General features: G+C 33.6%; 1 pseudogene; it reads left to right on the top strand.

Moving 5' to 3' along the window:
• LOC143410776 (roundabout homolog 2-like) overlaps window positions 1-24841 on the top strand; it is a 140145-nt pseudogene that overhangs the window by 63563 nt on the left and 51741 nt on the right.

The following is a 24841-nucleotide window of genomic DNA, read 5'->3' as shown; positions in this document are numbered from 1 at the left end:
GAAACTTAACCTTTCTGAACTTGAATTTTCCTTATTCTTTAATTTCTTAAAAGGAGAGAAATAAAAATACCTACCTCACAGCATTTAGAAAAGGAAGAAAGAATCGTAAGCAAAAGCAAGATTCTTTTCAAAGTGCTTTATACATAACAGGTAATAAAATAAACAGCAATTAACAATGAGCAATTCTGCAATTTGCATTGTTTTAAGTACTTGGTATGTATTATGATTTAAACCTCACCAAATTCCTACCAGATTGAGGAAGAAGTATCTTTGATCTCAATTGACTTTTGTTATGTTTTTCCCTTGGCTTAGCAGGGAGCTAGGTCAGTTGGGCTGAACTTTCATGAAAAAAGAACCAAGTCTCAGACTGATAACAATGGTGTTTTATCCTTGGAGAAAAGAAGGAAATAAAAAACCACATCCCTGAATTCTGCCCCTCTAATCCCAAGAACAAGTTATAGGAACAACCAGAGCTAATATGGACCAGAATGTCTGGATCAATATTATCTCGAAGAACCCTTGACTTTCTGTCATGAATACTAGGACTTAGGGCAAGTGTGAGTTATCTATAGAATGTTGCATTCTTGCATGCATGACAATTCCCTTGGGATGATGGTCCTACAGCAGGACAAAGCAAGTTAAATTAGTGATGTCACTGCTTCTGTAGCCTAACTTCTAAAGTCCCCCTCCACTGCAGTAACTGGTATGAAACTGAGGGCACTGTGGAGGTGATAAATGCCACTCATCCAGCCAGTTGCCTCTGGACAAGATGTTGGAAGGCATGGAGATACTGTGTTTTGGAGTAATATCATGAGGTATAGAAACAATAATTGGTGAACCACCATGAGGGATGGAGGCTATCTATCCAGACTTTCAAAATTGAACCTTCCTCATGACCATTTTTCAATAAACTGTCGCACATGCTTGTCTGGATACTTTCTGTGATCTCTTGGAAACCTATCTCACTGTCCAGTACAATGGGGCTGTAGATGGTACAGATAGCATTAGTGTTCCAACTCCTAACTGAGCATTGAAGTTTCTAAAGAATGTTAGGCCAGGAAGCCCTTTGTTGCTTAGAACAGTAGGTATGCTTTTCATAATTTTATTCCAACCTACAAACATGTAACTAGCACAGGCCTGGGATTTCTTTCACTAGAGGATTCCTTACAAATAGCCACTTCTGTGGCCCTGGCTGACTTCTGAGGAACAATGTGGGGATAGATGGATTGATAAGCACTATTCTGTGCCTCAGCTCTGAAGGTGCTGTTACAAAATCTCCTCGTAATTTTGCTATGCAGTCCCAGTGGGATGGACCATGTTGTAGCTGAACAATAGAAAAAAGTGCTGGAATTTTATTTCTCTTATAGGACAAAAGTTGAGTCAAAAAAGGGCAAATGACTTCCCCCACATCATACATCTAGTCACTGATACAGTATGCAAATGATCTAAACTGTGTAGCACCTAGTAACACTGTTAACATGACAATTGTCAGCATTATCCCAACTTTATGGGAGACTTTGGTACATTTTTGGATGTATAGGTCCTTTAAGCCTCCTTCAAATCGTGTCACAATGTTCAGAAATAAATAAATCAAACACTTTCTTGCAAATTTTTATATAAACTAGTACCTATGGAGAATGTGTTAATTTTTTATATTAAAATTAATGACAGGGTTGATTTAAACTAGTATTTCCCATTAGCTTATAGGAAAATATCTATTAATTGACAGAATGGAAGTGGGGGTAGGAAGACAAGGAACAAGATGGAGTGAGGTGTCTGGCATCATTAATTCTTCCATGTCTAACTCCTGATTTATGGCACTAGGCACACTTGCTCAAACCTATCCCCATCACACAAACATTAATATAAGCCAGTGAGCCTCACAAACTTTTTCTAGAGCAGCAGGCAGAGGAATTCCACAAAATGGTGCTTTTAGGCAGTGTGTGCAGAGAGTTGAATGCATGTCCAAGACTTTGTGGAGAGGGGAGAGCATCCCCAAGAAGCAGGATCCCACCTTAGCCACCACTCCTGATTCAATGTGCTGAGACTGCACATGCAGGCAGGGTTGAAAGTTCTTGAGTGGGTCTGAGTGTTGGCAAGGTGGTTGCTAACTGCTTGTACCTTGGCCAGTCATTCATCCTCTCTGCATTTTCTCCCTATTAATTGGCAATTGGAGCTAAATTCATGAAGTGAGATTTAAAAAATTATATATATATATATATATATCACGAGTACATATTAGTTATTTTGCTGATTGACATTTTAATAGGACCACTATTTCTTCTAAATTTTTGCATAAATTAGTACCAATTGAGGGAATGCTGGTTGTTTCATATTAAAATCAATTATTCTGCATTTTAAAATTTAGCAGTCATGCAGACTTGAGAGAAGGTCTATGAACACTATTCATAAACTAAACTTAAACTTGAGTTTGATTAAACTAAAACTGGTGGTTCTCAGAAGATACTGACTATATTTACCAGCTAGTTCAATGAAGACTTTTTTCAGCAATAGGAAAAAATGTACAAATAAAAAAAGATTTTCACAAGCTTTTCTTAAGAGAATATGGCAATGTGAGAGAGAAGAAACTTCTTTTTCTTTCCATCAAAGATATTAGAAGATTGAACAGAAGAAAATTTTAGAGAAGGCTTTAGGGGCCTTCTTGAAACTCTGCTGGTTGAATAAAATAACTTTCATTACAGTAGTTGAAATTAATATGAATATCTACTCCTTTTGAAAGGAAAGCACTGAGATCTCTTTTGCCTTCTGTGACTGCTTGGGAAAAAGCATGGGGACTCTCAGTGGAAGCAAATAACTAAACAATGGAAATAGATAAAAAAATGGAACAGAGTTAATATTGAATCTATTTTCTATCTAAGGCAAAGAGACATTGAGATGATTACCCCTTTATTAAGAATGAATCATGGCATATTTTTTATTCCCATTGCATAATTTATTTTTGCATATGCACTTTTGAAACTATTTGATTCAGTATCACTGATATTCATTGTTTTTTAAGATTGTGTAGCATTATAAACTAAATTTTGTAATAACCTTCAATTTAAGGCAAAAGCTATTTCTTTTCCAACTAATGGAATGATACAAATTTTTTGTGAAATAAAGATGTTTAGGACTTAGTAATGGAGACAGGATATGTTAGTGGCTAACCTCACTAACATAATATGAGCATTTTCAAGGATAAACAGAACTCAAAGATTGTTTCCATTTTAATAGCCAGAGGGTTTTAAAATATGAACACAATATAGGTTGGGTGACAAGGGAACATATTCCCTATAACTGGATTCTTGATCAAGTGAAATATAAGAGCTTTTCTTGGCTTATTCACACTAAAATGAGAATAAAGATGAATTGGGTTTGTTATTCTCAAACTGTGATATAAGAACCAATAGAATCATCACCACTTTGTAACTTGTTAGAAATGCAAATTTCTATACCTTGACATACTCATTGAGAAACTGGGTAATGGGGCTCCAAAATACCTTTCTCATGACCAATTTAGTTTGTTTAAAATAGCTTCCTTTATTCTGTTGTGTATAAATATTTTTATCAATAACATTTTTACCCTTTGTATTTCTAATAACTTCACTGGGAAGCCGATGTATGCTCTAGTATAATTATCCTTATTGTTATTGCCAAATTATTCTAATAAACTAAGGAGGAAATGTCTGAGTAATGATTTGCCTTAACTGAGGTTAAAAAATGAAAGCTAGGTAAGTCTTGGTTCAGGACAAAGGAGTGAAAAAATGTGGGGTTGTGAGGATATAAGATTCAGAATGTAAGATTGAAAATCACAGTAGACATAAAGCATTATTTAGGGTATTATTTTTATTTTTTTATTATTATTTTAGGGTATCATTATTTTGTAGCATATTAATTTTCTATTGACTTATCTAAATTTCCACAACACTTGGTGTCAAATTGAGGTTTCAGGGGATGCCAGACTGAAGATCTCAGTTTCTTGCTGGCTGTTGGCTAGAGGCTGCCCTGGGATCCTTTCCAAATGTGTCTCTCCATTGGGCCACATGACACTGTATAATATCAGAGGAGGCATTGGAGAGAAAATAGAGAGATAAAGAGACAGAGCTAGAAAGAGGAAAGTCACAATCATTTATAATTGAATCACAGTAGTGATATCCTGTCACTTCAGTTTTCTCTTGAAAAATGGCATTTGATCCAGAAAGAAGAAATAAAATATACCTGACAACTTAGGGAAAATTAAATGGTATCACTAGGCACAAATGAATTAGCTGAGTTATATACAAACTGCAAAGAGCATATTACAAGTTGAAGAGGGTACAGTACCAATTATATCATTATCTCACCCTACTCTCTGAGCGAATAGTCTGAAAGCCTAAAATTACACTCAATGTTAGATTTCTTGGCTTCGTGTGCAAATTGGAGTCATTTTCCTTTTTTTTCTTTTTTTTGGTGAATGCATAAACACATGTTATATTGTTTAAGAGTAGCCATCCTTTTAGTATGTTATGATATTTTTCTTCATTTTGTTACCCATGTTAAAGGGTTTACCTTATTTTATTTTTTTTAAAATTTGGATTGTTGGAAATCAGTTCAACACTACACTTTTGAATTATTTGCAATGGTCATAGGATCATTTAATCTAAGACTTTTTGGCATGTCCTTTGTTGGGAGACCCGTGCAGGAGAAGGCTCTTCAACTTGCCAGATGTGTCATTTTCAAACAGATTGAGGGTCTGCCAAAACACCATTTGTTGCCAGTACTGGATATTGTAGGGGGGCCTATCACTCTGTTACCATATTTTTGCACTTCTTAACATTGAATAAATAGGCAGCTGTTCTGTATTTAGAATATAAATTAGTCACCCGCTTGCTCTCCCTGGAGGATATACCTGCAAGAGGGAACCACATTGTTAACCCCTTCTTACTACTTGCACGAATGTCACACTTAATTGCACACTTCCCTCTAGCCATTCAGAAGCAAATACTTATGCATATCAATCACACCTTTCTTGCCCATTAGTCAAAATATGCAGTTCACAGTGCTAAAATGGAACATATTTCCTTAGCAGCGAAAGCAGTAAATTAATCAGTTGATAAGCTGAAGCTGAACAATTTGTGCTGAATTCTTTCTTAGTGCTCCTTCAATAGAAAATAAAGTTCTCTAATATCCTAAAGGAGCATGACTTCATTAAGCTGAAAAACCATTTTAAAGGATACATTGGATGAGACAGAACAGAAAAGCCCTGAAAGTCACTTGGTTGTCTCTCTGGAGCTATTTTCAGGATGGAGATTTTTATTTATTTGGAGATGGCAATTAACTTACAGACTTGGCACAACAAAGAAACTGAGTGCTGCAGAGGGTCTCATTACAGGACAGGGAAGGTGGCTGGTTTGACCTAATCCCCATTTTCGGCAGATAATTTACATAACAGGCTATAACACGTTGGCTGATGCTGACTTCAAACACTACACACACACACACACACACACATCTACATACACACACACACATCTACATACACACACACACACATATATACATATAAATATGTGTATATATGCGTTTATCTTTTTGTATAAATAATACACAATAAACTCAGTATGTGTTTGTATACATTGATACATCATATAAACATGTTTTACCCTTACATAATTTAAAACTGAGTTAGCCCTGAAATATCAAAGAACAGGAAAAGTGAAGGCAGCTAGGAGAGGTGGAGATGGTTGGAATATATAGTACATTAGCTTGTTTCAACTTTTTTTTTTAATGTGTCCAAAAGTAGTCCCAGCCATAGGTTTCTACAATCTGATAGGGCCAAGTCACTGCTGCAGGCTTTTCATCTTGCCAGCAGCAGAAGAGCACAGGCTGATAGATAAGTGACATTTGGACAGCCAGGCGTGCCAGATTTTTGGAGGTTATAACGGAGGTCCAACCTGCTGTTCTCCTTAATGAAAGGAGGGAAATTCAGACTGGCAAAACTGCTACAAGGGATATCTCTTGCCCTGAATGTCACGCTGCCCAGATGTCACTCTGCAGGTGGAGATGCAGAGAGAATGAAAATGGAGCCTTGTGTACATGGCTGCTAGAGCGTTGCAAGGGTGAACAATGGGTCTGCCTTCCAAAGTGTAAGGAGAACAGTGTGTACCTTGTCCATATTCATGTCATAAGAAAGGACTATCTCAAAGAGTCTCACTCCACTTCCCCTAAGAGAACGACACACATGCTCACAAAGCACTTGCACAGGAATTGCTTCACATTTTGGAACATCTTTAACATTTACTTTAATATAGCTATTATATATGTGTGTATTTTTTTCTTTATAAAATTAAATTCATGCCACATTATATTATTTGCTTTTTTAATTAAATCTTAAGACTTTATCACAAATATTTCTCATATAATTGTCCTTAGGGTCAGTCATCTCAATTTTTAGCTTGCATTTGAAAGCAAAGATGCATGACCATATAGTAAGCCATTCCAAACTTGAGCATTTAGGTAGACTCTAGAGTATTTTAAGATTGGTGTGACTGTGTTCTCAGTAAGTATTCAGAATTTTTTTTTCTTTTTTTTTTTTTTTTTTGACTAGAACAAATAAGACTTGAAGTTAAGTTTTGTGAGTGAAAGCTGAAGTTACTATCATTGACTTTTTTTTACTGTAATTGTTTCTCTGCAGTGTTGCGAGATGACTTCCGGCAAAACCCCACAGATGTTGTAGTGGCAGCTGGAGAGCCTGCAATCCTGGAGTGCCAACCTCCCCTCTCCGGGGACACCCAGAACCCACCATCTACTGGAAAAAAGACAAAGTTCGAATTGATGACAAGGAAGACAGAATAAGTGTGAGTTAAATTAGAATGACAGCTCAGACAGATGGAAATTCACATCTAAAAATGGATGTATTTTTACATTTATTTTTAATAAAATTGTACTCAAATGCTGACTACATTTATGCCACATCAAAAAGTCTTAAAAGAATTAAATTTAGAGATGAGACTACAAAAGACACAAATTATAGAAATCAAGTATACATGATGTATTAATAATCTTATCAGTCTGAATATGTAAATTTATATTTGCAGTGTGATATTGATGTCTTAGCTTTTCAATGTCTTCTGTTCATCATTTACGTTTTAACATGAGTGTTAGAGTAAGCAATAGCCATAAACCATATTAAGAATAATATCTCATTTTGTGCTATTTATAAAATTATAAGAGGAAATCATCTGAGGTGATAAATATCTCATTTAATCCAGTTTTTCAAATTCAATATTTGTAACATCAAAATTTTTAAAATGAGTTAATTTTTAGGCAAATTTAAAATAAGTAAGTTAAATAAAAGATAAAATGACTGATTTTGCAGTTTAGTTCATATAAATTGATTACCAGGTTCAACAGTTGATTAAGATTCAATGCTTTTATGTAAAGGTACAGAACAAAGGGAATTAATATATACAAATTTAATAATTCATATTTTTAGAGGATCCACTCAATATTTGTATGAAAAAATTTATAAGTGACAGCCATTCTAAGGAAATAAAATATAATTCCACTTATGTTATTTAGTAATATTTAGTAGTAATAACACAGTGAAGACATTTTATTTAAAATAATTTTTCATTTGCCTGAAGAAATGTGACATTTCAATCAAGAGTTTATATAATCTGCAAGGCACAGTGGCATATATCTGTAATCCCAGTGACTCAGGAATCTGAGGCAGGAGGATCATAAGTTTGAGGCCAAGCTTAGTAGCTTAGTGAGACTCTGTCTTGAAAAGTAAAACAGAACAAACCATAAAGAAGTCTGGTTGTGTAGTTTGATGGTAGAGTACCCATGGGTTCCCCCACAACACAAGGTAAATAAGTAAATGAACCAATATAAATAAATTAATAAATTATTGGGCATGGTGGTGCATGCCTGTAATCCTAGCAGCTCAGTAGGCTGAGAAAGAAGGATTTCAAGTTCAAAGCCAGCCTCAGAAACTCAGGGAGGCCCTAAAAAATTTAGTGAGACTCTGTCTCAAAACAAAAATAAATATATAAATAGATAGATAGATAGATAGATAGATAGATAGATAGATAGATAGATTAGATAGATAGATAGATAGATAGATAAAAGACTTGGGCATGTGGCTCAGTGGCTAAGTGCTCCTGGGTTCAATCCCTAGTATAAAAAAATTAAAATGTATTTATTATCTTTAAATATACTTTTATTCTTGTATATACATCTTGAAATGACACTGCAGCACAGAAGTGATAGGCCATGTAAGAGACAGAAATATAAAGTGGAATATTTCTGATTTTGCTGTTTACATCTTGAGTATCTATGTTGCCAAAGAGACTTTGGTTCTTAATGGTCTGGATTTGGGTACCAAACTTTTGAAAATGTGCTTTTTCTCTGTAAAAAATCTCCCTGAAATTTTTGACTTACAAAATCCATTTTTAGACCATGATTCCATGCAAAAGTTGATATTCCTGATCAAAGACAGCATGATTTATTTCTGCCAGATTTTCGTATCCTTCCCTGTCCTGTTTAAAGGTGAACTGGCAGGTGAATAATATAGGATGACCTTGCTTAGGTCTAGAAATTAGCTGACTTTCAGCTAGAAGCTCACTTCTTATGGTCTCTCATATTTTAATAGGCTTCCTTAGTCTGGTTTCATGGTCTTAGGTTTCCAATTGTAGCAAGAGAAGGCAAATCCCAATGTGCAAGCAACTTTTTTTTTTTTTCTGATGAAGTATTTGCTTTATTACCATTGGTGAAATAGTCATATTGACAAGCCCTGTTTCAAGGGAAAGAGAAAGGCTTTATAGGCTCCCATTATGACATACTGAATACAATTGAGGACAGAGTGATGGCTTTTCTTCTCATGTAAAAAAAACGTTGAAAATCTTTATGACATGACAAATTTTTGGAGCTTAAACTATTTCTGATGAACAAAACTAAATGAGTTTTGTTTATGAATGAAAAATTTAAAAATAATGGAAGAAATCAGAATGTTTGAATGTTTTATTTCCTTTAAGAACACTCAATCATGTAAAGTTAAGATTGTTGAACTATATTCTTACAAAGAAAGGAAAAATGAGAAAAAATAATGTGACACTATACTTATTAAAATTCTAACTTTGAGTTAATGTACTCTTTAATAGACATTTTATTATCACTGCATTTTTGGGGTCAACACATGCTTCTCTTTTAAGAAGTATTAGCAACCACTTATTAGATGTCAATAATTTGTACTAATCCATACACATTATTTTATAAGTTTTAATTATTTTTGCTCAACATACCCTTCTTGTCAAAAATTATTTCCAAAGATGATTAACCTAATAGTTGAAATGCAAGGTTCACAAAGAAACAGATTTTCACTGTTTAGCTTATTGTTATATTCCAAATGCCTAGAACACTCCCCAGCCCTTGTAGTACTCAATGAATACTTGATGCATGCTTTTAAGTCAGCTAGGTTTTATTATATTATCCAAAACAGATATCTAATGTTATTTTTTGATGACAAAAGCAATTCATTCAGCTGAACTCAGTGTGAAGAAAGACCCCTGCAGATTTAGTGGGGACAGTCACAAGATGCAAAATATGACCAGGCAAAACAGAGAAAGACTGCTTCAAAGATGCATTTTCTAGGAAGTAAATATAGACAGTTATACTAAAGTTGAATTAAGATGCCCAATGGGCAGAAGCCAAAAAGGTGGGAGAGTTTTGTGTAAGAGTTTTGTCTTAGATGCAGTTTTTTCTTTTGAAAGCAAATGTGCTTAAGTATTCCAAATTATTAATGTCCCTTTCTTTCCTTTCCTGTTTCTTTTCCTTTCCTTTGTTAAAAGAAATTTTTTTGTTTAATATTAACAGATTCGTGGTGGAAAATTGATGATCTCCAATACCAGAAAAAGTGATGCAGGAATGTACACCTGTGTTGGTACCAATATGGTGGGAGAAAGAGACAGTGATCCAGCAGAGCTGACTGTCTTTGGTAAAATTCTTTTAAATTCCAAATTGCTATTTATACTCTACATTGCCTTTGTTTTAAAATATTTTTGTTAACTCTAAATCCCAAGCCATATATGAACAATTACTCATCACTTGTGATAATCAACAACTAATTAAATTTTTGTTTCTAGTGAAAATTCTGATGTCTAAAATTTTTTTGAAATATTAATTCGTCTACTTTATTCACATAGCTTTATGATTTTGTCCTTCACCAAAATGTAAAATTTGTTGTTTCTCAAAATCTATTTGAGATATGACAACCCTCTACATTTTATTACTCATCTATTTTGTTGCATTTATTAGTGAAAGTGAATACATGTAGCTGTATGTATATGTATGTATATATATATATATATATATATATATATATATATATATATATATATATATACATACACACACACACACATATTATATATTTTCATATACATCAGGTATAGGTATGTACACACACATGATTATATGCTTTTATGCACATACATGCATATAGATATATGTATGTCTATGAATGTCCCTTAATAAAATTTTTCACTGCTTGTAGCTACCATGTGATTTTTATAAGGCACAAGAGATTGTGATTTTTAAATTACTTTGCTGTGCCAGTAAAAGAGCCTCCTGATTTTATGCACAACATGATAAGATGTCTATTTGTGGTTGTTACTCTAGAACATGAACAAGTATAGCATCAAAGTCCTACAGGCGTTTCTAGAGAAACTTCTTTTGCAGTATGAGTATGTAACGTGCATCCTGTGGTGGAAGGGGATACCATGATGGAAAGAGACCTATTGCAGTTTCTATTACAGTTCAAGAGTTAATGTTGTGCTTTATGAATATGTACCAGAGTGCAGGCCACTCTTTTCAATCACTCTGAGTACTGAGTAATCTCTGATAATATTCCCTGTGGATTATAAGCAGCTTGGAGGCCCAAATGACAAAGCCAGGGGAAATCCCTCATAATTCATTAAAGGAATTGAATAGTAAAAATAAAATTGTCCCAAGTATGCATGTAAATTTCTGTCACGCAGAGCTCAGACAAGTATCAGTTTGCCCCTAAATGTTATGCAGTCGTCTCTGTAAGAGTTTCAAATGTACTTCACTCTATAATGAATAAAATACAGTTCTGCCTGATAAGATATGAAATTAGTGGTCACTGAACATTAGCACTGAAAACCCACAAGGATAGCTCTTCCATTTAAAGAAACACTCACTGCTATTTTTCTGTAACTACCACAAGCTTTGGAAAAGAAAAGCATTGCATTATAGCAGCATTGACTGCCTTTAGAAGGAAATTAAGAGGGTTTAATGTCATTACCCAAGACATTAAACTTATCAATAATGTGCCTATATCATGAAATATTTACCCTACCTTCCCTGAAGACATGATGAGAACTGCAAGAGATCCCTAAACATGTCAAGAGTTATGGGGCAACTTCTAAATTATTTTGAAAATAGCGGTCAACCCAAAAGATTGAATTTGTCCAGAGGCAGTTCCTCTGGAGGAATTGATTTAGGAACCTGAGAAACATTTATGTGATGGTGTAAACTAGTCACAACTGACCTGAGGGCTTATAAGTACACTATTAAGTTGAGGCAAAAGCTAAAATTCCATTATTGATAAGAAAACAACATCCAAACTCAGAAGAAAAATCACAATACAGAAGAGACAGTCCAAACCAAGGATGAGGATTGTTCGAGAGGCCCTTTCTGAAACTGACTCCCTCCTTCCAGAGAACATGAAATAAATGGTTTGCTGCTCATGGTGAGGCATTCTTTATTTCATTCCGGGGCTCTTACATCCAGGACATGATTTCTAATAAGCCTCATTATATTTCATCATTGTCAAATATAACACTTCTGAACTAAAGTCTGTACACCTGATTACATTCCACACTCCACCTCCTCAACATTATTTTTAGGTAGTTATGATTCAACTTGAAAGTATTTGGTTACCATAACCCCTCTGTAGCCAGACAGGCTTTTTACTGTCTTTTGAAATTCAATTTTTAAGATATGCTATACAGATTTTTAGTTGGGCAAGAAATATAATTCACTTACAAACAGCAAACAGAACAAATAAAGGGTGTTTTCTTATACAGTGGTCACTTTTTGAGACATATTGCCAAAAAAATAAATAAATAAAAAACAAACAAACAGAAAAACTTCTTCAATCTTTAAGCATTTGGTTTTTTAGTAAATAAGCTTAGATGTGTTATAGTTAAAAAATTTAGGGGCTGGGGTTGTGGATCAGTGGTAGAGTACTCGCCTTGCATGCATGAGACATAAATGTAAAAATAAAAATATTGAATAATTTTTTTAATTATTTTTTAAAGTGCCCTTTTGACTAAGTCATGATCAGTATATCCTAATTTTCAAAAGGTTACTCTACCATATTTCATGAAGTATTTATTATAATTGTTGTTTACAATATTTTCTGTTCATAAAAAAATTGAGTTAAATGGATACTACTAATTCTAAAACTTAGAATTTTATGCACTGTCTAAAACAACACTAAAAATCTGAAGCATAGTCTAGACACAAACACAAAGAATACTCCCTAGGAATTTTACCTCAAGATCCTGAAGACAGAGAAATGAAAGTGTAGTATGTCATTAAATTCTAAGCTTGGATAGATTTCAGATATCTGCTATCCAAAATTTAACTGTTATTTAAAAAATAACCAAAAATAACATGATTTTTTCCAAATAATTTTTGAATGTTTATCAAAGTAAAATATGAAAATAGAATGTATTCATAAAATTCCTATCATAAATTATAAATATTGCAAACCATAATGAAATACAGAAACATCATATCACATATTTTCCCCAATATACACACAAACACACACACACACTCACTCTTCAACATTGAATATTTCTGCAAGTCTACTTTATGCTTTCTCTGGAATTTATTTCTGTATGTATGAACATATGTTTATTCTATTATTTATTAATTAATCAATCATATATATTTACTTTCTATTTCACAAAATAATAATTTGGCCCACTTACATATTCTTCCCTTTCTTGCTTTCTTGTTTCTAGTTTGTTTCCCCTCCTCTTTTTAGTGTACTCACTATAGAAATATCAGTTATATTAATATTTGGAATTTAGTTATTATAACCTTTTAAGTATTATGAATTGCAAGCTGTATATTATACTCTTATGATAACATTTATCTTCTTGTACTATATTTGTTCTTTTGAATTAATGATCAACAAGTTTTTCCATAATTATGTTAGTCTACCCTGTCATAAATTCTTGACATCACTATGGAAAAATATTCTAAATTTAATTTTTTCACACTATAGTGATTAAATATCCTCCTCTCTACAGCCTTCCTGGAGGTTTCAAACCTCCACTGGTTTGGACAGTATTTAGGTCTGTTCCAAATATTTCATTCTGTTTTTGTCTTTCTTTTATTTGATGCTGTATCAACCATCTTCTGTCACCTGTTTCTTTATTGGTTAGTCCTTCTAAGAAGGAAAATGTTTTTCTCTTACTTTCTGCTTAAAGAGCCTGGAGCACATTTCAAGCCAAAATTCTGTTATTCTATCTAGAACTTAAGTTACAGAATTGTGGTGTAAAGAATTTTTTTATGAGAATATTGAAATTGATACTTTAACATAATTTACCTTCCTGTGTTTTTCTTGAGAAGTCCAATGAGGTTATGATCACTATAGTTTTGTATGTAATCACTCATCTTTTTGTTTCTCTATGCATTAGAATGTGCTGTTTTCTTATCTCAGTGTTCAGCAATATTTCCATCATATGCCTTGGTTTGGAACTCTTTTCCCCGTAGTTTATACTCTTTATGAGCAATCTCAATCACATATAAAATCTCTTAACCAAATCAAAATGAAAATTTTTCTCTTTTCTCTTCATTGCTGTGTCAAACATGCATTTATTAATTAAATGTCAAACCTACTGTCTGTCTTTTCTCTATTTTTTCTATTGATAGCATCCTGTTCTTGTTTCATGTATGTTATAACCTCTCTTGTTTCACACAATTTAAATAACAATGTTTTGAAGTAAATATTTGTCATGTTTCCCTGCCTTTTAAAAAAGTATTTAAGACTTTCTTCAAATAACATATACTCTATTTGGGGTTCATTGATATTCAATTGCTGTTCTCTAAAAAGACTGTTCCGCATAAAAATACTAATGTACAGCTGATGGTTTTCACTGTAGGATGCTCAGGTTGGGAAGTAGTCCTTTCATTGGGAAGTGAAAACAGAGATTGGGGCTGGTGATGATTTTCTGTAATTGTATAAGAGATAACTTTTGTTGGATTGAGAGGAGCTTAAAAATATAGACAAAACTATAAGGAAAGAGCTCAAAAGAAACCATAAGCAATACCTACATTTTGTTTATATTCTTTGGCTTTCATATAAGAATTCAGAGCATAAGGTGTTATTAAAATCCAGCATGATTGTTAGGAGAAATATAGTTCTTTCTTGAGTATGTTTATCAAGTATATACCAGGTGCTAAACACTGTTGAAGTGTTTAAATACAGTGATGCATAGACATTGCCCCTGATTTCAGGCCAACTCTCGTATCATGTTGTCAGCACTAACATGAAACTTTCCCTCTAAAATATGGTGAGAGAGGCTTTTTATTTCATCCAAGAACTTTAACCTATGTTGGTCTTTGCTTCTAGCGTGATTTATCTCAGATAAAGGAAACTCTTGGCAAAAAGGAATGAATGTAGTCAGGATTTAATTAATCATATTCAGGTGGTCTGATCATTATCCTCCAATGTTTTTTTGGAAGGGCACATTAATCACATCCAGTGGCTATAAAACCCACTCTCACCTCACACTTGCCCAGTTAAGTAAAGAGATTTCTACTAGGCCAGATGTCTGATTTCCTCATTTAATAGAAACTACAGTGTGGCAGGTTTTACTGGGGTATCTAAAGTCAAGACAAGGTTTACAAGCAGTTGCTAGTTCTAATGTGCTTTTATTGCATAGCTTTTTTCTTACAAGATTTAAAGAACTCAACCCATGTAATTATTGCCACACACTACTGCTAAAAGTCAAGCAAACTTCATTTTAAAATTGCTAAGATCATCCTAGAAATATCTGCCATGGCACGGTCATTGGCAACGATACAATCATTTTCAATGACTGGGTACTGTTACAAAATTTGTCAACTGGGCACTTAATTTCCTTAATTGTAGCATGTGAAGGGAACTTAAAGTGATATTCTGCACTTGAGTTTCAAACTTATTGTATTTTATGCTAAATTGAATATTTTTCTTTTCAAATAATATTGACATAACTACAATGAGACTTGGCATTTGATTTTATTATAGCTACATATAAAGTTGGATTTTCCAGTATGCTAGTTTAGAACTAAATTGACAGGAATACTTGAGAGCTGTGCTTTACAGAGTAACACACTGGCAAACAACACAATTGTCTCAAGAGAGATTAACCTTGTAAGCAAGTTATGCAGGTGATTCAAATCCAGCTAATCTCACAGAAAAAAAAAGTTAATTGCATTGGCAAAGACATTGCCTGTGATCACTCCACAGTTATATAATTAGGGATAAGCCCATTCAGAAGAACTCTAACCTAATTGTTAAACAGTCATCAAACAGCCCTGGAGATTTCTCTCCCAATTTTCAATATGTGGTCAGACATAAGGTGATACTGTGGAAAAAAACAGTGACCTGGTTTTTGACATGCCTTAAAATTAAGCAGCCTTGTTGTTCAATAGATCAAGATTTTCATACATATTTATTTTAATTACACAGAGGCTCATAGGTACAATCTCTTTGGACATTAATAGGTACTGAGTGGGATCACTTATCAACTAACTAGATTGTTCAATTTTCATCTTACTTTCTGAAATTTCTAATTTTTCATTTATATGCAGATGACTTTGATACAAAAGAGGCAAACAAAGATACTTCTTTGTAATTTTTACAACCTGTGACTGAAAGGGGCTTAGTTTTACCTTGGCTCTAGCCTCTACAAATTCAAGCCTTCCAAAAATATATTTTCCACTTACTTTGTAATACTCACTTTTTTTGTCCAAGTTTCATATTTCCTGGAGAACAGCCTAATTAAGGAATTTGGCAAGAAATTCTTTTAAAAGATTTTCTTGGATTTGGATTTGATATATATATATATATATATATATATATATATATATATATATATATATATATATATATATATATTAGTGTATGTACGTGTGTGTGTATGTGTATATATATATATATATATATATATATATATATATATATATATAAATGTATTACCATATATGTATATATAATATATTAGTTCAACCTACAGTTTTTAACATACTATTTTCTGTAGGCAGTGATGAAAATTGCAAAGCAGAAGGTGAGTTTATAATTAACATAAGACAATAGGAATACTGAATAATATAATTTAGAGATATTTAGAGGAGAGGGTGCTATGGATATTCTTAGACTAATGCTTTAAAACTTGTGAGCAAACACCAGTGTATCAGTAAATTTTCTTTCCTGAACCAAAGATAGTCTGGTGTAAAACCCACTTTGATGTATCATGTGAATCCAAGTGACTTTTATCTCAGTTATCTTGGCATCCATCTTTTTTCCTATCAACTGTATTACACTTTCTACTATGTGCCAATATCAGGTTTCCAAAACTCCTGTATCAGATACTCTCCCATGGTTATCCAGTTGCTAAGCAACTGGACTCTGCTTGAGGGCAGAAAGAAAGAGAGAAGGATCATCCTGAAGTTCTCCATCCTGCTGTGCTCATCAGAACAGCAGCAGGGGATCCTGCATCTTGCTTCTTCTTGAAATTATAAGTCAGGTGCTTCCCTATAACACAATGGGACTTAGATCACGTATGATAACCAAAAACTCCTTAAGGGTCCTGTCCCTGTCCCCTGGAAGAAGAGACTGTGTAGCTTTGTACCACATCTGATGTAAAATTTGCTCCTCAGATTATTGTGTGTTGTGGAATTATGCTTGATACATGTTAAATGAAGCGCACAAAATCTTTGCCTGAAAAAACAAGTTATTTTAGTACAACTGGTCTCATGTGCTGTCTCGCTATTTATTTTATACTCAGCACAATGTCATGATAATAGACAGCTTTACTCTTCCAATGACTTAGTAGATTTTCAATGTATACATTTGCCATGATTCATTCAAAAAGTTCCTCATATTCCAATACCACTAACATTGCCAAAATTCTATGTATTTCTTGTTTTTGTTGCAGTTACCAATTAGCAAAGTTATTGTTCTGTATTTTTATGAATTGCATAGTATAAAAGGGTAATTTTTTTGGTTATTCAAATTTCATATTTTTTTTACTGATTATTAATATTGCCAACTTTCTCTTGTTCCTAACTTCAATGAACATGATTTTAGCATCTTAATTTTTAAAATGACATTTAATTTAATTTATGACAAAAACTTTATCAAATCTTCAGATGTGTCTTTTGATTCCTTTCTTAAATTTCTTATATGTAAGAGTTAAATGTACAGATACCATATTTTTTCTTTCCCTTTCAGGGACTTCCTTCATCTTATTATTTCAGAATTATTTTGACTTTAAGTAGCACTAACATTAATGGCTTGAGTATAAGAAGTTAATTTTTCTCATACTTACTATTTTATATACACTTACACAATGATACCCACATTTTACCTAGCAGTATGTTCAAAATTGTTAAATGGACTGTTGAAAATCTTTCTTGACTATTCATTTTCACCCTGCATGTCTGATTGATTACTCAGTTTTGAATCTCCTTAGTGTATCCCCTTTTCTATATCCTGGGAATCACTGTCAATTTAAGCTGAAAGAATTTCTTATAACAACACTTTGACCTAATTGATTCATGTTCTTTGTTTGTTTGAATTGGTACCAGGGATTGAATTTAGGGACACTTAACTACTGAGCCACATCCTCAGCCCTGTTTGTATTTTATTTTTTGACACGGTGTCACTGAGTTGCTTAGCACCTTGTTTTTGCTGAGACTGCTGTTGAATTCTCAATCCTCCTGCCTCAGACTCCCAAGCCACGGGGATTACATGGGGGTGCCACGTGCGCCCTGCTTCATGTTCTCTTGTAATTCATCTTTCTCAGATGTACTAACATGGTCTTTCATATGCTTATTACAAATAAGCATATGAAATCCTAACTGCTCTCTATCATCCTGAAGGTAGAGCTTAACACTCTTTATCATGGCACACAGGCCCTTCATAGTCTTGCTACTTACTATCTGGCTAGCTTCATCTCCTACCACATTCTCAGGGTAACCAAGCTGCTGGCTGTTTCCCAGCTCCCAAACCTGAAGCCTGACTTAGACTAATATGTGGTAGATGAATGAGCGGTTAAGAAAAGACTTATCTAGCTTGTCCATCCTATGACAGGTATAATACAGTATTTCTGTTAACCCCAGATGGGGCAGCAGGGGTCTTCTCCTAAATTATTTTTCAATCTCAATCAACAGTGGTAGAGGTTTAGTCCTCTTTAGCAGATTTTAGATAAATGTGACTAATAGCTCCATTGGATGGCAGCAAAAAAGTTAATCCCAATTCTTAGGCTGATGATACATTTGTACTATTAATATTTGCAACACCCGTAAGTATACATCAATCCTCTTGCCTATTTGCTTCCAGTAGCAGAAATAGTTCAATATCAAATATGCTATTCTTAAAATAGTGGGAACACAGTATCCTGAGTTCAAAATGATAGCCCTAAATCATTACATGCAAAATGTACTTTTGTTCTCTGGTCAACAGGATATATTTTGCTATCTAAAATTGTTCAGATAATAATCTTGGCTATCTAAAATATTTAGGGATATTCAAGTTTTCTCTAGTTTTATGGGTTATTTGTAAATTCAGCTCTAAAAAAAGTTTTCATGATAAATTCTTGTTTGTCTTGTTTTATGGCTTAGAATTGTGGGTTCTCAGAAGAAAGATAGTGGAATATATTCAGGTGTTTGTTTTGAAGAAAATATTGACTCCTACAGTCTAATTCTCCATGAGAGATACAATTGTGCTCCTTCTGAATGCCAGTGATTTGTCTTGCAACAAAATATTTCCCTTGCAACTAACATATTTGTTTTATAGATAGGATCTTGATTTAATCGACAAACAAACATACTTCTATTCTATACTCCTAACATGTTATTTTGTATGATTTATTTTCTCCAAAGTTTTCCTGCTAAGTATGTTTTAGTTGTTGGGCCACCACATTCATAAATCCATACCAGGAATTTGAACCTAGAGTCCTCAGTTGCTGAACATGGCCAGATGGTCAGATAAATTGTGTCAACTCCCTATGTATCTCATCTTTCTTTTCCTTGACTTAGTTTTCTTTCTACTTCAATAAGTAGCAATATTGGACTTGCCTATGATTTGGAGATGTGCTAATTTTTAAGTGTTAATTTTTTAATATCAGACCATTTTCAAAAAATGAAGAAAATGGACAAGAAATAGAATTGTTTAAGGATGCATTAATTTTTTTTTTGTTTTGTATCTTTTTTTTTTTTTTGGATGGTAAGATTCTTATGATTAGGAATTTATTTTCCACTTGTTTTATGTAGACTAGTGTTAAAATGAAATTTTTCAGTCCCAAGTGTATACTAACTAACTAACTAAGTAAGCAAAGGCAGAAACACTAAAGCAGAATATTGAATAAATAAGGAACACAAAAGTTAAATAAAGTAAAAAAAATATATATATATATATATATATATATATATATATATATATATATATATATATGTGTGTGTGTGTGTGTGTGTGTGTGTGTGTGTGTGTGTGTGTGTATCTGATTTAGGAGAACACCGGAGAAGACCTTAGAAAATTATGTATGACAGTTTGTGATAATTAAAAATTATAATATTTACATTAAAGAAAAATTCAGGCAGACAGCTTTCAATACATGCAGTTAAAATATTCACATATGTATTAAGTCCTTGTAAAGTAAAAGCTTAAGTGGAAAAATTTATATAAGACTCACACGCAAGAGCATAAGATTTTTTCCTGAAAGCATTCTTTATTTTATTTGTTTATTTTCATGTGGTGCTGAGGATCAAACTCAGTGCCTCACACGTGCTAGGCAAGAGCTCTACCACTGAGCTGCAGCTTGAAGCATTCTTGATGGAGTATAAATATCTTTTTTATGTTTTCCATCAATCTTAACTTAGTTTTCTTACTGTAAGCCATGATAATAGATTACATCAAAATTTTTTAACTCACCTTCTTTATAGATTTTGGTGTTCTTAATATTTGAATAGGATTCACCTGATTTGGCCCACAAATTCAACAACAAAAAAAATCAGTTTGATATTTTTCCACAAGTTTGCATGGTCCTACATAGAAACTGTAGTTATTCCTGTGCTTAAATGTAATTCATTTTATTCAGTTATATTCAATTTGTAAGTCCTTATCAGACATTGTTGAGAAACTGCATTCCATACCTATGTTCAAAAGCAAACCATATGTTCCCTTTGCTTTTTTCATAATTACTTAAGTCATCCGCATTTCATCTCACTTTATCTCTCTCTCTTTTTTTCCAAGAACGACCCACATTTCTCAGGAGGCCAATTAACCAGGTGGTGTTGGAAGAAGAGGCTGTAGAATTTCGCTGTCAGGTCCAGGTAGATCCTCAACCAACAGTGAGGTGGAAAAAGGATGATGCAGACTTGCCAAGAGGAAGGTAAAACCATTATGTGGATGAAAAATTGTTAGGTGATCAGAGAATAATTAGATAAGAAAAAGACTTTCCCAATTTCCCACTAGATTTTCTTGCATTTTGGATATTTCCACACATGTGGTGTTTATATATGCAAGCTACATATTTGCTGTGTGCATATTAAAGTACTTTAGGCTTTTGATATAACTCTCAATAAAAGTCCACATTAGTACCTGATCCTTAACTCCATCTATTATCCTAGGTAATAAGAATCCTAAGGTGTTTTCTTTCTCAGGACCCCTGTAGGTTTTCCATTCTCTTCTTTCTGAATCCTTGACCATCCATCCCACTTGTTCCTTTAACAATGGTCCTCCTTCCATGATGTTTCATCCACCCTTGAAATCCACTCTGTTTTTCTTTAATGCCCAAAGAATCTCTACCAAAGCTGAGTGTGGCCAACTTTAAGGGCCATAACACCAAAGAGGCAATAAGTAAAGGATACCACTTTCCTCACTGAGGATTTCTCCTCAGGGACCTCCTGTCACTTTTTCCATTGCCATTGTTTCAAGGACTCATTCTCTCCATTTTTTCCCATTCTTCTTTTATCACACCCTAAAACACAATCTCTCAATTATCTATATTATAAAATAAAGTCTGTTATCTTTTATAAAAATAATTTGAAATTTTGTTTTATAATTTTTTTAAAAATCTATGGCCTGGAAAAAATCATTTAAGATAGGCTAGAAAAAAGTCATTCAAGTGTTTGCATTTTTTTTTCCTATGCAATTGATCAATTCTAGTTCTAAGATTTATTATGCTTTCCTTCTTTCGGCACATGCTGAAACTCTAAGCATCACACCTACCACAATAATTGTCTCCAAAAATTTTTGTATCCTGTTTTCTGTCATTTTCTCTTAAAAAATTAGGTTTCATTCAACTGGTTAAAATTAAACATATATCTGCCGAAGTCATATGCCCTTATGTGCATTCTCTAGCACTGCTGTAGATACACTGCTAAATTTGTACTTTTATTTCAAATTTGAACTTTGTATGTCCCTAGGTATATGTTACTCTACTTTCCAAAGTCATATCATCAACAACATTAACCTCAAATGGACCAAATGTTTTAAACAGTGAGAGTTTCTTTCAAGTTTGTAGGTGTTGAGAGCCACAGCCAAGTCGGGATGGCACCTGGCATTTTGCCAGAAGGAGTGGTTGAGAGGTGACCCCAGCAATTTTTTTTTTAAATAAAAATATCTCTCCTTCCGACAAAATGTCAGGCACCATCTCAACTTGGCTTTGGCTCTCAACATGTAGGTATAAAGCACTTACTTTAAACTAATTCAGTAATTTTTTTTCTGTCTAAATAGAAGCTGTGTTTGTTTTTCTGGTTTATTTATTTATTTTTTTATCTTTGTCACTTTTCTTCCAGACATCTACCTTTAAAGGATTGTCATTAACAGTGGATGTTAGTGAATATGAGGCTCCTTGTGCCTTCCCAGTGAAGATAGCTAAAAAGCAAGGAGAATTTATAGAAACTGAGTTGTTATTATCTACTCTTTATAGATTGTCAAAAATTTTCTTCAAATTTAAAAGAAAATATGGATAATTTTTAAATGTTGATGTAAGTTTAAGAAATTAGTTATAGGATAAAATTTATCCAGTGTAGATAATGGTTAATTTTTAATTTCTGAGAGGATACAGCGTTTTTCATCTTAAAAATAACTTATAATTTTGGAATACTTTTGGAATTATGGGAACATGACAACGTTAGTAGAGAGAGTTCCCATACACAGTGTATGCAGTTTCCCTTATTGCTGACATTCATGAAACATTTGTCATATCTAATTGGCAAAGGTCTATATGCAATAATTTAATAAAGAAGGAATGTTACTTGGATTTTATAGGTTTTTCTTTAATGCCCTTTTCTTACTATAGAACTCAATCCAGGGATTTATTTGGGTGGGTGTCATAAAGTATTGCATTTAGTATTCATGTTCACCAGGTCTTCTTTAGTCTGTGACATGGTCTTATTTTATTTTTTGTACTTTTGTGACCTTGGAAAACTTGAAGAGAGGTATTGATCAAATACACTATAGAGTTGTTTCCAAAACCTGTATTACCCCAGTGTTTTCATATGATTTGACTGGGTTTATCAGTTTTTGGGGAAAAAAAAGGCCACAGTGCTGAGACGTTCTTCTTATTGAATTGTATCAAGGGTACATGTTATCAAAGACTTCTCATCTACAGGTCATTTGTGTCAGGGCAATGGGTTAGCTTCCAGATAGGCTAAAGAAAGTGCCTAGAGACAGCATGGGACACCTGTGGTTTATTGGGAAAAGCTTACAAGAGATCAGTGATTGATCTAACAAGAATTTAGCAGCGACAGGCTGAGAGATATCACCTCTGTCCCTCAAGGTGCTTTGTGAATCAATTCCTGCTGATGGTGTTTTGTCCAGTGACAGCCTGCTGGGCAAATGACATGAATCCTTTCCATGGTGCCCTCAGTTCCATGCCACTCTCCCCTCAGAGAGGAGTTCTGTATGTAGAAGCTGTGATGTCATCAACATTAGCTTGCTTATTTACCTTCTAATACTAGCATCCCCGGTATTAACTGTACTCGTGTAAAGGCAAGAAAATAATGTTCTTTCTTTCTTTTTTTTTTTTGATTTTGTTTTGTTTGAAGTTCCCCTGGGGATTCTTTTTATTCAAATTCTTATTTTATTGATTCTTTCTATACATAACAATAGAATTAATTTTGATAAAATTATACAACCATAGCCTATAACTTATCTAATTAGTACAGCATTTTTGTGGTGGGTACAATGGTGGGGCTCACTTAGGTATTTTCTATGTGTTCATAGGGAAATTATGTTTTTACTCTACTAACTTTCTGCAGATACCACTAAATTGCCCTAGTTCCCAGTGAATATAAGAGAAAGCCAGTGTCCTTCCAGATACATGCATTGGAACTCTCAGGCCCAGGCTTGCTGTCATTGTTGCCATAGCTTGGCTAGATTTTGGAAAACAGAGAGGGAACATTCAGGGACATGATATTCTATGACCTTCACTTTGGGTTTGACAGAAAAGAAAATTACAGTTCATCTGGTCAGTTTTTAAACATTACACAAGGTGGAGTTGAGGAAAGATTCAAAAGTAGATACTTAGAAGAGTATATGGTATCTTAAGTGTGTCTTTTTTTGAATGAAGGGAAAATAAAACTTGAGCCTAGTTAGATTTTCCCCAATTGACTAGAGGAGCTAATTCATAAAACCTTTTTTTTTGTTGTTGCTACAGTATTCTCCAAATCTTGTCAAAAGTTTTTACTTCAGATTACAGGTACTGCACATTAACTATACAATAGCATAAAAGCTATATTTTCAGACTGTATTATATCAGGTACCCCAAAGTCAAGGTTAAATTCTGAGAAATCTGATCTCCACTACCTTCCCTTGAAACATTTTCATAGTCTCAGTCTCCATTCATCCATACCTGGCATTTTACTACTGCAATATTCATGTGACCGGCTAAATATTTTTAAAGTATTAGGCAAATGGAATTGATGGGTAAGCTTTAAATTGTTATGTTACAAAGACCTTAGAGCAGAATCTATGCAATACAGAAATTGAGGTCAGTATTTTTATCATGATAGAAGCCATTCACTTTTACTGCAATTCCGCAACTTTAAGTGATATTTCAAAGATTATTCATTCTTGGATTGGTGTGTATTAGCATAAGCTTCTCTTATGTATAATGAGGGGGAAGAGACCTCTTTACTCAGAGAAGAATAACAGTAATGACTTTTAGCCCACCATGAACTAAATCAACAACATTGATTCTATTACATTATTTAGGTCTCAGACAAGGAAGATGGCCATTGTTCTTGGATAAGCAATTGGTGTGGAGGATGACATTTCTTTGGCTTGCCATTTAATGAAATTTGAATAAGGTTTGTTTGGTGGTTCATGCTTAACACTTTGATAGTAAAGCTCTTTAGGGCATCTGCATAGCCTATAATTACTATGTAAGTAACAAGTGATTAGTTTTCTTTTGAAGACAAGAACAGCCTTTCAATTCAGGTTCAAGTTTATGAAATGCTGTGATAGCTATTTAAAGCTTCAACACTGAAGAAGATATCTGCACCAGCATTTCAGGAACCAGAGATGAATTCAGGGAGTATTTTTTCT

The sequence above is a fragment of the Callospermophilus lateralis genome, chromosome 11 (assembly GCF_048772815.1).
Source record: "Callospermophilus lateralis isolate mCalLat2 chromosome 11, mCalLat2.hap1, whole genome shotgun sequence".
In the NCBI taxonomy this organism is placed as follows: Eukaryota; Metazoa; Chordata; class Mammalia; order Rodentia; family Sciuridae; genus Callospermophilus; species Callospermophilus lateralis.
The sequence above is the reverse complement of the archived record's forward strand: the minus strand, read 5'-3'. Positions and strand labels throughout refer to the sequence as shown.